The sequence below is a fragment of the Taudactylus pleione genome, unplaced genomic scaffold (assembly GCF_031769625.1).
Source record: "Taudactylus pleione unplaced genomic scaffold, aTauple2 ptg000212l, whole genome shotgun sequence".
NCBI classification, from domain to species: domain Eukaryota; kingdom Metazoa; phylum Chordata; class Amphibia; order Anura; family Myobatrachidae; genus Taudactylus; species Taudactylus pleione.
In genome coordinates this window covers 1,594,055-1,605,476 of record NW_028284614.1, presented here as the reverse complement: position 1 = coordinate 1,605,476, position 11,422 = coordinate 1,594,055, and positions in this window count along the sequence as shown.

Here is an 11,422-nt window from a genome sequence, read left to right as displayed (position 1 = left end):
CCAGGTCTGATCCGTGATTTGGAACATTCCAACACAGGTCAGACCCGGGTTGGCACCGTTTCGCTGCACGGCGGTGCGGTGATTCTCTCCTGCCAGTGCTTGGAGATGACATCACCTCCACGCGTCGTTACCCGCGTATTCCGATGCTGTGAACGGGACTCGGGTCGGAGGAGCCAGATCACCCGTTCACGCCACTCAACCCGGGATTTCAACCCTGGCCTCTTTTACCAGACAGAGCTGCAACCCGGGTGAACACGGCAATAACCTGGGTTATTTGACCAGTGTAAAAGGGGTATTATTTTTACGGCTCCACATGGGTCCCACAGTGCCTTTACAAATGAGCAAAATAATAAAACCGTGACTTACGGTGCACATTCACTACCCGATTTAACGGTAACGACATCTTTATAGTTCAATCGCTTGTTAATCGGGCACGCAAACGTCGGAAATGACCAGAGATGTGCTCTCCCACTGGTCGTTTCCGATCTCAATCATCGCCCGAACGTGCTGGTCAATCTGCCGATAACGACAGATTGGCCATGTTCAGGGATGATGGAGGGTGCCTACACTGAATGATATATGGTTCAGTGTAGGCACTGCACAGTACAATGAATGACATAATGATATCGTCGTTCAGTCTTTTCATTGTCACCTAGTGGATGTGCCCCTTTACAGTACAAAACAATGCTGGACAAGGACACTGTTTATAAACATTGCTGCATTATAACACTCAAATAAGCAGCAGGATGGCAGCACCTAAGGGTTAGATGCCATTGTAGGGAGTTTACATGAGGGACAGAAGTATATATATGCTTACCATACTGTACTATCCCTTTAAACCTGGATACTCATTAATTACAGGGGTGCTATGCCCCCCCCCCAACCACCCCCCCCCTACCTTCCAACATGACCCCTTCCATCAGGTACAAAATGCTCTGTTCCTGAACTGCCCTCTTATGATTGTAATCACCAGTGTTGAAATGATTGTTTCATATATTAACTCAGGGGTTCCCAACCACGGTCCTCAAGGCACACTAAAGCTGCATACACGTAAAGATTTTCTGTCCAAAAATCCAACTAGTTGATTGGTTGGAATTCAAATTTGGTAAGCTATGAAAGCAAATGACAATCAGCAATATGCTCCCAAACATCGGAAAATGGATAAAAACTGTTGTTTAACAAACTTGTCTAACGACAATTTTCATCTGTTTTCTGGCATTTAGGAGCAAATTGCTGATCATCAGTTACTCCCATATGTTACCAGATTTTCATTCCAACCAATCGTCTAGTTGGATGGTTGGACAGAAAATCTTTACGTGTGTATGCAGCTTTAAGCTGGCCACACATCTAAAGATTATCTGTCCAACCAGCCAACTAGTTGATTGGTTGGAATGAAAATCTGGAAAGGAATGAAAGCAAATTACAATCTGCAATTTGCTCCCAAATGCCGGAAAATGGACAAACACTGTTGTTTGAGCGAATTGTTTAGATCAAAATTTAACAAACTTGTCTGATGACAATTTTCATGTTTTCTAGCATTTAGAAGCAAATTGCTGATCATCATTTACTCCCATACCTTACCAGATTTTCATTCCAACCAATCAACAAGTTGGCTGGTTGGATGTAAATTGGTCTAGTGTGTGGCCAGCTTAACAGTCCAGGTTTTAGGGATAGCCATACTTGAGCACAAGTGACTTAGTACCTCAGTTATTTTGATTTAACCATCTGTGCACAATCATGGATATCACTAAAACCAGGACTGTTATGCTGGCCACACATCTAAAGATTATCTGTCCAACCAGCCAACTTGTTGATTGGTTGGAATGAAAATCTGGTAACGTATGGGAGTAAATGATGATCAGCAATTTGCTCCTAAATGCCAGAAAACAGATGAAAATGGTCGTCAGACAAGTTTGAACAAATTGTTTAGATCAAACATTTAACAAACAACAGTTTTTGTCCATTTTCCGGCATTTGGGAGCAAATTGCTGATTGTCATTTGCTTTCATTCCTTACCAGATTTTCATTCCAACCAATCAACTAGTTGGCTGGTTGGACAGATAATCTTTAGATGTGTGGCCAGCTTTAGTGTGCCTTGAGGACTGTGGTTGGGAATTACTGTATTAACAGGTGACTGCAATCATAAATTAGGTGGGAGGTCCAGGATACAAAGAAGTGCGTGTATGGTTTCGCACCCATAGTGGAGGTCAGGGACATGTATCAGCTGGGGTTGGCCATCAAAGGGACCGACATGGAAGGGTTACTCCAGAAATTCCCAAACTCCACCATTACAATCCGGGTTTTAAGGAATTCATGCTTGGTTAAATCAAATTGACTGAAGTGCTAATTAAGTCTCTCTGGCTCAAGCATGGATATCCTTAAAACCTGGACTGTAATGGGCGAGTTTGGGAACCTCTGGGTTACTCTTTTCATCGTTAGATGCTTAATGATGACATATAATGAAACCATTCAATGGTTCTGTCATGTGCAAAGGATTAAATATGTTATGTCGGCATTCAGAATGAACACAACTGATCCTAACGCTAATGTCAACATTTTCACTATGTCGACATTTTGTCCATGTTGATGTTTTCCAGATGCGGATGTGTTCGATGCCGACATCTACGCCCTTCAGGCTATGGCTGTCCAGGTGACGGCCCTGCTAGCCCTTGCCTTTAGCCGCCACTGACTGTCTATCTGGCAAATGCCAGAAGGGCCGATGGCCTAAGGGCCGGCTCGAGGAGTACAGCTGCACCGGGCGGAAATCACCTGGTTGTCTACAGATGTCCCCGCCCTCCTCCCACCCACTGGGGTACATGGTATGAGCTCAGGGGGAGGGAACAGGTGGCGGCAGTGCAGCACACTGCACACTGCGGCCCTGAGACGACCTTGGATGGCTTTAATGGGCCGGTCTGGTTGAAAGTCCTGGCCGAGCAGCACCGCCTCCTGACGCTCTGCTCGACCGGGATACTGGGAGACGGGGGCGTGCTGCGAGGCCAGGCCCCCATCACTCGCGGCACGCCCCCATGAGATGTAACCCTGTTCCCTTTTGTGACTAAGCCACACCCATTTTGTAAACATGCGCGCCTACGCACAGGGGGCTGATCTAGAGCCCCAGTCCGTCCCAGGTAGCCATCTATGTTCCTGATTCGATGGAAGTACTTTTCCCATTGAATTGCAGGTATTTGATGGTTTTCAGCCATCGGATGTAGCTTTCCGATGCCCATCCTATATTTGGTTCCCTCTGTGCAGCTGCGGACGCCTAGAAGTGGTGTGTGCAGCTCAGCTAATGCGTGCATCCCTGAAAACCTGAATGCTTCTGCGCATGCGCACATTAAAACCATCGATGGTAATACCATCGAATGATCGCGATGCATCACTGGATTTGATTTCGAAAGCCCTGCAACCATTCACTGCTGGGCTTCCGATGTCCATCACTTCATGTAATGTTGCTAAATGCTGATGGCTAATTGCTTTGGTCCGTCGCTACATAATGTAATTACTGTTAGCAACATGTTAGTGAATATGTATGACCTCCTAAAAGAAATCTCAGTGATTTACGTACTTCATGATGACGGCAAATACCGAAATGTGACCTATATCCGAAATATTTATCTTGCTTAGGGGCTTTCCTTGTTTCCAAGAAAGAGAATGACAAATCCTAGCTAATCCCATGATAGAGCAGAGGCATGCAGTCTACCTATAGAAGGCAGCAAAGAGTCAGTGTATATCATGGTTGTCACAATGTTAGGTTAGTGTGAGTATAATTCATAGTACTATTTATTTGCTGGAGTATAGGGAAGTGCCGACTAAACACAATTTATAATTAGTATGTGTCCATTGTATTCTTAGTTCTTCATCAATAGCACATTGACAATTACTTTTATTATTATTTAATATGTTTTGTTTTTAAGACACCACATAGTTTCCCGCAGCACTGTACAGGGAGTATATAACAATACAGAGAATAGTGGGCCTGATTCAGCCCCAGACGCTATGCTGCGCTCGCTCGCATTGAGCGATTTTTCTCAATCTGCGCATGCGTATGAGTCGCAATGCGCGTGCGCAAACCAGTTATTGCGATGGGAAAGTGCTCGCCCGTAGCCCGCAGTCGGGCCGCTATTTTGAGTGACAGTGCCGTTTGTGGGTGGTAACGGGAAGGTGCTTGAAAACAGGGATGTGGTTGTGCGAACGCAGGCGTGCCCGACCGTCAGAACGGCGTTTAATGGATGTGCATAATTATCAAAGTAGTGTCATTACACACGTGACTGGGTTGTATTTTAGCCAGAACTGCTCACAATGTTGTGGTAGGAAAAGTCTACCACAAGCGCTGTGAGCAGCTCCGATGGCTCTTGATGTTTCCGATTAATCCTACAACTGCCGGAGATGATGTGCATTGCGAGTGGCAAAGGGGCGTCTTTATACAGGTGCGAATGCATAGTGCAGCCGCTCGCTATTACTTAGTGGGCGGCTTTACGTGACGCAGAGCGAGCACATGATATAAATAGCCGGCCCCTTTTAGCCAGCAAGCGGCCGCAAATAGCGTCCGGGTCTGAATCAGGCCCAGTGACGACAAGGGGCAAATGTCTATCTGTGAAATAGGGGAGGGAACTGGGCGGTGACAGCGCAATCTCACGGAACGGCCCTGACTTGTAGGCGTATTGCGGGAGTGTATGCGAAGTTCCGTGTGATTCTGAGCCGTGCACATGGGGAAGGGCAGCCTGATTCTGACGGCCCTCTTGCACCTAGCATGGGACTGGGGCAAGTGCAGATACTAATGATGACGAATGTGGCAACTTGCATCCAATCAATGGGCGGCAAGAGTTACCCGCTTGCAGACGCACAAAACCCCCGAATTCGCCCAACAGAATTTTACATTAGCGTAAGGTAGTAAATCCGGCTTCCACGGCTGCACCCAGCTTCAGCCACATTGCATGTGAATCAGAATCAGCCCCCTGGTCTCTTCCTTAAGCATTATACTTGTAGTTGTAGTCACTTTGCAGTTTATCTGTCTGACCATGTCCTTCTATGTCTACGTCTGTCCGTCACATTGACACGCCCGAAACACTCTCATAACACGCCCATTGCACGGACCTTCTCTGCGTGCATTATTAGCCAATTCCAATGCTGTCGCAGCCCATCATAAGGACGCCCACTTCCCCTTACATCCGTAATACCCTGCAAGTCTGCAAAACCATCGGTAACATCGAGTACCATCGGAACCTCACGCACAATTACAACAGGTCTGACCTTACTCAGGAGTTACTAATCTCATCGCACGCAGTGAAAGCACAAGCTGCGTATGCCGTCACAGTGGCTAATTTATGCACGCTCCTGTAACAACGTTCAAACGCACTGACATGCCTATAGTCGGCAGGTATGGTACAAAGTATGGTATAAAATACTAAATTCATATTGCCCCCATAATCCATTATTAGGGCTTGCATAGTTAAAAGGAAAAAAAGAACCTTTGGACTGTACATACCGTTCCTAAGGAGCTCTTAAGCTGGCCAAACACATAGCGATATTTTACCCGATCTGGTCGTACATCACATCTTCAGATCTGCCGTGCTGTAGAGCAGATTTGCCAATCTGGGACACAATGCACTGGAAAAAAAAAGCTTAAGATGCATGATAGATCTTAAGTCAGATTGGATGCTTTTTACTGCAAATCGTGTGTAGGATTGCCGGGGAGCTGCCGAGGGAGATTTCAAGGGAAATCATACACGATGTCGGATCGTGAGCACATCGCTATGTGTGTGGGCACCTTTAGTGCAATGAGTCAGAATAAGTGACTCTGGCTACTTGACAACTGGGCAGCCAAGCTTGAGCGGTCTACGGGCATGGCCATATTCAATTAGAGGCATAAAGCGTTCGCCGATGCAATGTTTTCGTCACATTCCCGCGTATCGCCCTATTCAATTCAGGACGTTTTCGCATGTGCGAAAAGTCCATAGACAAAAACAGGCGCAATAGTTTCTCCACCCACAGGCAGTAGAAAAGTTGTGCAAAATCTTTATTTTGGGCGAAAAATGTGGGGACTTGGGAGCTCATTCAGACCCGGACGCAAGCGGCCGTTCGCTCGTATGCGGCCGATGTTAAGCGTCTGCTCATGCGCACGCTTCATTCTGCGCGTGCGCGAACTAATCGGAGCGATCGGAATCCGCTCGCTCGCCAAGCAAAGACAGCCCAGTGTAATGAGTGACAGGAGAGGCCGCTTGTGGGTGGTAACAGGGGCAGGACACTAATAACGGGTGAGTGGATGTGCGAACGCAGGCGTGCCTGAGTGTTTCAATGCCGTTTCAGAGGCGTGCATAATTAACAGCCAGCGTCATAGTACAAGTCACATGCCTGTTTTTTACACTGAAGTCCTTGCAGTGCTTGCGGTAGGGTAAGGCAACCACAAGTGCTGCGATCGCTTCCGATTGTCCTCGATGTACCAATGGTTTAATACACTTCCTGGAGATGACGTACGCTAGTGGGTGTCTCTACATAAGATGAAGGGCGTCTATAGACACAAAGTGATCGCTCGCCATAACAAAGTGGGCGTGCTTATGCCTTTCCGAGCGAGTGCCTGCCATGCTGTCACTTGGCCGAATTTGCATACGCTGGGGGCGAGCGATCGCATATAGCGAGTGGGTCTGAATCAGGTCCTTGGTTCAGAACCCTTTGGATAACCTACCCCCCCCCCCCTTCCTAATGACTAATTAGGCAAAAAAAAAGATCATGTAATTTTTGGGGTGAAAATGTAAAAAGTGTTTGAAAATGGGCAAGAAGTACTGGGCCTGGTATTTTGGAGGGCTGTATGGATGGGAACGGTGTTTTTAGGATTGCAGGAGGCTGCATCAGGTGTTTTGTTAAAAAAAAATTAAGAAGGCACTTTAAAGACCCAAAAAATATACTAGTACCCATTTAAATGTACCCCCCAATTTAACTATAGCAAATATTTTTCACAAAAGAAATTGCTTTAGATCAGTTTTCCACACTTATGCAAATATGCATATAACAGCTCTTTGACTCAATTTAAGAACCCTAAATACTTTTATTAGGGCTATTAATACACTTGTAGAATGATTTCCAGGGTCAGTTAGGCTTTTTATGTGGTACAGACTGATTTCCCCAAAATAAGCTGTCCTTTTCGCTAGTTTCGTCATTCACCCATCTGCGTTTTTGCCTGTTTTGGAATTAAATAGGGTGAAATGCGGGAGCACGCATACTGAAAGTACGCGATAACTTTGCCACCAAACAGGCGAATTAGGCGAAAAGATTGCAGCGGCGAATGCTTTTCACTGGCAGAGACTTTTTGCCTGTAATTGAATTCGGCCCTTATATGCATATCTGACATCTCCTGCAACATTAGCATATATGCGCACAGCAGCTGTGTCCAAACTGCTGTGTGCATAGCATACAACTCTGAATCAGGACCTATTATCTGTGATCGGCTTATCTGGCTTACCATGCGGTTTGACCTACACTACATGCAGTTAAGCGATTTATAAACTGTAACACATTGTATGTATCAGCTTCAAAACTGCAGGAAAATAAATCAGTTTGGATCTGAAAACCACATCTAATGTGGGCGGCCTGCAAGCCGCATAATAAACCGCTGCTTAGTAGAACAGGGAGGAGAGAGCAACTTTGCTTATTGTTAAACTGCATCAGATACAAATTGTCGATCTATATCAGGGGTGGGGAACCTTTTTTCTGCTGAGGGCCATTTTGATATATATAACATTATTTGCGGGCCTGGTTCAGGCCGTGCCCCCTCCACGTGACATCACACGAGGGTGGGGCTACAATCGCCAGTGATTACAGCAATGCCCGGAGCATCCTCCGGGGAGCTGTAAGGGCAGTGGTGTGACCATCTGAAGAGTCCTAAGGATGCTCCAGGTGGCACTGCTGCATAGATTCTGGCTGCAGGGTGCCATTCTAGGCACCCTGCTAGCCAAATGAGGCTAGCAGAAAACTCAGTGGGCCAGACCAAATGATTCCGAGGGCCTTATAAGGCCCCCGGGCAGGAGGTTCCCCATCCCTGATCTATATAATACATTGATTTTTACTGTTTTTTTATTTTACTGTTACTAATATTGGCGCTCGTGTACTGAAGGGAGTAGTACTAACGTGGCAAAGGCTGCGGCGAGCTGGTCAAACTAAGCTACAGAGCAGCGGCACAAACACAGAGGTGTCAAACTCGGGCCATCCAGCTGCAGTGGAACTGAACATCCCAGCATGCACTGCCACAGTTTTGCTCTTAGGTGTCAAAACCGGATAATTGGCGAAGACAGAATCTGTTTGCAATTGGAATCTGCGCAATGCTATCTTGTAAAGGGCGACAAGACTCCATCTTAGAAATAAAATCTCACAACACTATTTTGTAAAAAAAAGGTACATAGTCAGCCTTCCTCAAACACAAGCAGACAGTGTTTAACACAAACACTAACTTATTAGCATTTGGAACCCTATACAAAGCCCATCTTCAACCCAAAACAGGCAGAATAAACAGGGAGGCTCCGACTGCACAGCTGGAAGCCTCCTTCCTGTATGAGGATTAAATTCACTGTATAAATACATTTTGCAATTGCAGTTTAAAAACATCAGAAAAATGCATGTGTGATTGTGTGTGTATATGTGTGTATGTATATATATATATATGTATATATATATGTATGTGTGTACATGTGGCCCATCATGCATGGACTTATGTGTATAATATCACACACAGACTTATATTCAAAATTCCCTGCAACTCATACACACAATGTTAAACAGAACACAGTCAGCTTTTTAGTGATCCTTCCCAAAATCATACTGGCATGGCCACACACACACATAGATGCCCTTCCAGCTTAGTGCTGCTCGCTGAGTGCCCCACCGACCCTCAGACGCACAACGCAATTCAGTGCTGTTTCTCCCCGCATACATACATTTAAAAGCAATGGTCCCGTAATGCAAAAAAGGATAATTATTACTTGGTTTAAACGCAATGTCAGTATATAAAGAAATGAATGTTTTCTGTAACTATGGCTTAGTAAATGACAATTGGACTGTGTTTGGTACCGTACTGATCTACTCTGTTCCCATAGCGTTCCGGTGACATCAATATGAAGATCAGAACATGTGGCTATGAAATATGAATGTTAGAGAGAATAACTACTTGAAATGTTGTATGCCATAGCAGCTTAGATTTGCATGCGGGGGAGAAAGGGGGATGCAAGGATGGTTGGAGACCTTTTGTATCCATTTGAAATTGTCCAATGAATGCCCTGTAACAGATTTCTAACCCTTATCAAAGGACAATGACATTGTGTAGGTTTGTTTACATTTTTGTCCAAAGGACTGGTTGTTCCAGTCTAATCAATAGAGATGGCTGACTGAGACTAGAATCTAATTAGCAGTAGTTTCAGGTAACCAAAAGGATATTCCCTTTCTGATGACCTCACAGGTGAAAGGGGGTGGGAACATGGCATGCACATTTTGGACACACTCAGAGGCCAGGGCACACTTGGAGCAGGGAATTGGAGGAGAGAGGTTCTCTCTCTCCCAAGACAACCTAAACAATGGGACTCTGTTCAATCGGGAATATGGCTAAGTATATTGTTGTTAAACTGTACAGTAGTTAGTCTATTTGGGTATCTGTAGCAAATTTTGTGTTAGCCTGTTATTAGCTTATCTAGATTGTTTGTAATAAGTTTGTAGTTTGGTAAGGGAATTCATAAGTCTGTGTTAACATACAGTGGATGATATGATGTGATCTAGTCTGTAATGTTATCATCTACACTGTAGTGTACAATAGTCTGTTCATACTGGTTGTTTTAGCAGCATGCAGGAAAGGGATTGATTATGGAGTTTTTATAATATTTGTAATGATTGATGCTGGTTGATATAATTGTATGAGATCCTCTGGTGAGCTGTGTTAGGGCCTTCCCATGTGCTTGAACAATATCTCTGCTTGGGAGAGATAGGCTTGGTATGTGTTGTATACTCATGAATGTAATCATAGGCTGGTATATGGAAGTTGAATTAATAACAGCTTTGAATGGTCATAAGTAATTGCCGTATGGAAGATAGTCTGCAGTTTGTTAAAGATGGCTACCTCCATGTGGGGTGAACAAAGGAAATTATAATTCTACCCAGTTATGGTGTTGTATGGGTCAGATAGGTATATTGTAATTATTATAATTGTGATCATTGATGGATGTATGATTTACAGAGTTACAACTTAATGTGGGTTTTCTTCATAATGGAGTTTGTCTGTAGACCATGCGGTTTGGACAATAGGGCAGGTAGCATTCCCAACCTCCCCCCCCCCACACACACACACACACCATCACCAGCCATCTTGAACATGTGCTCTCAGCAGACATTGATATTCCTCTCATTGTATTTTGATGTGTCTCTCTTTCTCTCTCTCTGTTCTCAGTCCTCTGTCTCCCTGTCTCATATTGCTCATTGTATTTTGATCTTTAATAACCGTTTCATGTATATTAACTGTACCTTATGACCTAATGTTTGTACAATTTATTTGCGCTCATTATTAGATCATAGCATTGTAACATCTGTACTTTTACCTGAATAATCTTTAGCGCGTTGGACCGCTATTCAACTGTCTCAGTATTTCATTAATGGTATAATCAAACGCAGCGCTAATTAGCGACATCTTGTGGTTTTAGAAGGTATAGGCAGGTTTTGTCCTAGAGGTTCTAGGCAGGTGAATCTTAGAGGTTTCTAGGCAGGAATGTACAAAAGGTTTATTTTACGATTCAACATAGGTCATGCTAAAACTGTGGCAGGGCATGCTGGGATGTGTAGTTCCACTGCAGCTGGATGGCCCAAGTTTGACACCACTGGTCTAAAAGAATGTAGCACATCTAGGAAACATAGTGGCAGACAGGATAGCAAATTAATAAACTATACGATCCTATATAATTTTTTCATTAATCAAGAACGAATAGCCTAATAGTAAAAGCCTAGTACAATACAATATATATTAAAAAATAACAGACCTCAGGCCAATAAAAATTGATAATTGTAGAAAGTGATAATTAAAAAGTTAACAAACTTTTCCAACCAGCAAATCACAGACCCAATCACTTCAAATCATACAGATATAAGTTGCGGAACATCAACGCCTGTGACAAGTGGCTGTCCAGAATGAGAGATGTATGCTGCTGCCGTGACCCCTAGAATAGAGTTGAGAAGCTGGAGCTGATACTTCAACATCTACTGAAGGAGGAAAAGCTGAAATTAGCAACTTGGATGATCTGCACTCATCATAGTCAATTAAGGGGAATATAATAGTCTCATTACCGTAGGGTGCCTATTAGTATTTAACATAAATTTGGTTTGGCTGAGATAAGCTGCTGACTTATGTATTTTCCGTAATAGTTTATTTAGTGTATTCGTACTGTCGCCATCACTAGGA